Source organism: Alligator sinensis, unplaced genomic scaffold (genome assembly GCF_000455745.1).
Source record: "Alligator sinensis unplaced genomic scaffold, ASM45574v1 scaffold1010_1, whole genome shotgun sequence".
In the NCBI taxonomy this organism is placed as follows: domain Eukaryota; kingdom Metazoa; phylum Chordata; order Crocodylia; family Alligatoridae; genus Alligator; species Alligator sinensis.
Window position 1 is genome coordinate 231615 of NW_005842624.1, and position 4740 is coordinate 236354.

Sequence of the window (4740 nt, forward strand, 5' to 3'; positions counted from 1 at the left end):
AATCAAAGAGTTGTCCAAGTGCACCAGAGCACAGAGACCATCGTCCACCCCATCCAAGTTTTTCCCGTTGCATAATGTCACTTGTACAAAGAGACGGTCTTCAATTTAGAAATGGAAGTAAGGAGACTAGAACCAGAGTATTCAATTGCTAACTAAATACAATTTTTAAATACAATTCCTAAGACATGATTATTTATTCTGTAAAGCACCAACAAATGCTTAGTTTAAATTCTGTCTTCAGTTACACCCTTGAAACTCTTGCATGGAAAAACCAAGCCTTATTTTTTACATAATCCCCAGCTGGAGTTCATTTAGCAAGAGCTGACTATTTTCAAGTGCCTCTATTGTTGAAAGTCACGTAAAACTAAGCAAACATTTTATGTACACAGTACTTTAAAAGGTGATCTTAATGTTTGGGGTCGCTTATGCCTTATAGAAGGGTTATTTGTCAGAAAACATGGGCAAAATTATAAATTAAATGAAAAAAGACTTAATTAAAGAGCCCATAAAACAAAAATTATTGGACTATTCATAGCAGTGAGAGCTACCAAAACTGGTTTTTCAGGTCATGGGTGGAGAAGACTGCTTTGAAAGAAACTAAGTTTTGAAACTGTAAGTAGTATAACATCACCTACGAAGTCAGAATACTTTTTTTTTCTATATTTGTTTTCACTTAGAAACATAAAACATAAAATAGATTTAGAAGTGGCTCTTTTATATATCGTACAGAAGGATTTTTTTCACAGATGACATTCTTATTGCTCTACGCCCTTTTATCTCAATGATTTTCAATCAAGAAACCAATTACCTTTTTGTAAAGAACTGTGTTTTTTATATTATAATGCACCAAAATGACAGTTTCAGATTAAAAGAGTTTAGTTTTACTATGTGGACTTTTTCAAATTAGTGGCTACTGTAAACTTCCCCCATAGTTAAATCATAAAAAGTAACACATTGATAGGGTTTTCAGCATTCACCAAAAGCAAAAATCAAATAAATAAAATTACTTTATTATCCCACAACCTCTTCTGTCCCATATTTTCAGCTAAAGAAAGAAAGACCAGTGAAAGGAAAAATGCATAAAAGCTTTCATAGAAAGATAATATTTTTGTGATTTCTTAGTTGGTATAATAAAAGGAATAATCTCTGAACCAAGAGTTTTAGAGTTTTGCATTTCTTTTTGTCTCAAACCAACATGGCTAGCACATAGATCCATTAAAACACCTCTTAACTGAAAGCCGAGTAAATAGCCAGTTTGTCATTTGAAGTTCAAAATGTAATTAAGTAATTTCCAATTGACCAAGTGAGATAATGCAGATGATAATATGAGCACCGTGGCCATGCTTTTTAAATGTCCAGTGACTTTTGTTTGCTTAACCCAGGTCACCTTAAAGGGGCCCATTTTTGACACAGTAAGTATCCTATACTTCTGCAAATCAGGCAATAGGCACTTTTGAAAATCTTGAACTCTAAATACATAGTACAAAAACCTCAAACCTTACCTCTTATATCATAAAGAACCAGCACCCTGTAGCCAGCCCACAAAAGGGAGTATCTAAGTAGCCACCCAGAAGTCTGCTGCAGTCAAAATTTAGAGAGTAGTAACGTTGTCTACCTTGACACTGTCTGAATAGTTCAGAAGCTTCTCCTCTGGAAGCTGAGTCACTTAAGGAGAGGTGGGAGGCGTAGAAAAGGGTGTTACATAGTATAAATACCAATTCAGTTAAAAATACCTCCGAGTTTGTTGTATTCCTGTGCTCTACATAAGGTAAGGCCACATTTCTCAAAGTAAATGTTTCTGAGCTCTGTCAGCAACCCACAAGCCTTCTGTATTACAAAACCATATCATTTGTGGTTTAGTTGGGAGTCTCCCCTCCAAATACTTCATTAGGCAATGGACCTGCCTTTCAAACATATTTTAAAGAATATATTTACATGGCAGAAGTAAGCGTGGTAACACTTTCATCAAGGAGAAGTCTCCACACAGGTTGCGTGTGGAATACATGCTGGAATCTGAAACATGTTAAATATTTGCCTCATTTGGTTAGGTTAGCAGAAAGAAAAAAATCTGACAATGGAAATAAAAAGCAATCCTCCTTAACAGATCCTATTCCAGATCCCTGCTATCAGAGATTTAAGGTTACTACTCCTGTTCCTGTAGATTCATCAACAAAGCAAAATTCAATTGTCTGTAAGTTTTGCGTCTGTGGGTGGCAGGCAGGTAAAGACAAAAAGGCAGGCTGAGTTCTTTGCTGAATAAAATACTGGATGAAAAGATTCTGTTAGTGGGGCAGTTTGAAAATGCCAACAAACATCTCTACCTTGTTTCTGGCAGTGAAATGTTTACAGCAATTGGGGCTTGTTCAGAGAAATTATTTAGCATCTTGAATTTCTTAGAAAATGAAGTTACTTAGTGAATACATCTTCCTTTAATATAAGATGCTTCTAAACTGGAATAGGATTTTTTTCCCCATTTCAAGTGAACCAGAATGTGAATGGGTTGAAAAATTATACGCTCATTGAAATGGAAATGTATTTTTGTCTTTTAATGGTACCAAGGAATTTCTCTCTATTTGTACAGAATTGATTTCTCACTCTTCAGTTTAGGTGCTGGATAATATCCATTGACAAGGACAACAGAGGTAATCTTACGTTTTTTACAATGCTTCATTTGGCCAAAATTTTCAGAAAACAGATGAAAGCTTTAAACAGAGCTTGAGGAAAATTTAAAGTTCCAGCTTAAAAAGCCAGATACATTCACTGTATCACTGTGTTAGAACACACTGAAGAAAACTACGTGTCAGAGCCTGCCAGCTTTGGTTAAACACAAACAGATTTCTGTTAAGGTTTATGTTAACTATGTTGAGTTGGTGCAGATACAACTTAAAACCATACACACAAATGTTGTTAAATATAAGGTGAGCACAGAAAGGTATTGAGTGCTACTTAGGTACAGAGTAGACCAGGGTTCCCAAACTGTGGTATGTGTACCCATAGTGGTACGCAAGACATTTCTGGGCGTTACACAATTTGTCCTGAGTAATGGCAGATTTAATTTTCATTATAATAATTAGGGATGCACTGATAAACATTTTAATGGCTAATACCAATGATTAGCCAGCCATATTAGTCAATGCCAATCCAATAACTGATATTTAGTAATAGTACAAGGCATTTTAAACTACTGACATAAATAAACCTTTTTCTTGTTTGTTTTGCATTCATAACACACACACAAACACACATGCACCTCCTGCCTGGTTTGGTGGCACTGGCCGCTTTATTCCCAAGCACATCACCTCCTCACCCATGGCTCCTACCCACAGCCCCACTCCCCACACAGCCCATGCTGCTGTCCTAGGCAGACAGCAGCACCAGGTGCATTTGGAGCCCCAGAGCATGCAGCTACCTCTGCACTGGTGGGCCCCGCACAGCCGAGCTCCTGTGGCTGCCAGGGAGAAGTCATTTTTGCAAAGGTACCTGGTGCCCAGTGGAACAGAATGTCCCTCGCGCAGCACCTTACCTCACCCACGTGCAGCCCAATGTCTCCACAGCAGCCCAGGCACTCAGGCTCCTGCTGCTTGTGCAGCATTGCCATGACAGTGGCAGCAGCAGCAGGAGCTGGTAACAGTCCCTTTGTTGCTGAGCACAGTGCCCTGTGACTGCTCCCTGGTGCCCCTCCTGCTGCTCGCTGGAACCTGTAGCCTGCCATGGCTGGCAGTGGGGCATAAGGACTGGACTACACTCAACAGGGTGCTCCGGGCACACAGCCCTAATGATCAGCTACAATGACCAAAAAAGCTGATACTGTCATTTCTCCCTTTATTGGGGTTGATTGCCAACTGATATATTGATGCACCCCTATTAATAATAACTGGTATTTGGGCTAAATACAGACAATCAAGAAGCCCAAGGCTGAATTGATTCAATCTTTGCAGGTTAGTTTAAACTACATAGATTGAATTGAGAAGCAAGTGAACAGACATTCACTTTTGATTCACAAAATGTAGCCACATGCCTTCAGTGGCTCAAGCTAGAAAATGGGGGCACTAGACCAAGCCTTCCCTTCACTTTAGCCTTCTCTTACTCAGGCTGAATAGGCCCAGTTCCCAGAGTCTCTCGTCATAGGGACTATCTTCCATGCCCCTGACCATACAGGTGGCCCTTCTTTGTATCCTCTCAAGCTTACCCATGTCCTTCTTGACACTGAACTGGACACAGTACTCCAGCTGAGGCCCCTAATATATACTAGTGGCAGAGCACCTTTGGGGTGCTCACCACGTGGCAGGGGCTGCAGTAGTCTGGGGCAGAGCTCAGTAGGGAAGGCAGCCAAGTGAAGCCCACAGATCTCATTCTAAGGGGGGAGGCATATGGTGGAGCATCTTTGGGGGTGCTCACCACTTGAGGGCTCTCACAGGCTCTGAGGAGAGCCTGCTTTGGAGAAGCAGCAGGGGAAACCTTCCCCAGGTACCATTTTAAGGGGGAAGGTGTGGGGCAGGGCACTGCTGGTTCCTGCCACTTTAAGCCTTGAGCCAAGCAGCCAGCAGGTGCTTGATTGCAGCAGTCATTTTAGATCCCTGGCTACCTATATAAACAGGTCGGTTCCCTGCTGGCAGGCCAGGTAGCAACACTGCCTGGCTCTAAGGTTTCATGCATCACCTTGGAGGTAAGGGAGAAGTTATAGAGGATGGCTAGGAGGCTCTATTGTGGCTGCTAGCCCGTGGCCAAACACTAGAAGAA

The 4740-nt window shown here is 40.9% G+C and overlaps 1 protein-coding gene across 1 annotated transcript in view; it reads right to left on the minus strand.

The window, feature by feature from the left end:
• The window catches only part of SLAIN1 (SLAIN motif family member 1), a 217842-nt gene extending 216034 nt beyond the window's left edge, over positions 1–1808 (minus strand). The window contains exon 1 of the mRNA XM_006033357.2: positions 1734–1808. The gene's annotated coding sequence lies outside the window, so the exon portion shown is untranslated. The remainder of the gene's footprint in view (positions 1–1733) is intronic.
• Between the last annotated feature and the right edge of the window lie 2932 nt (positions 1809–4740).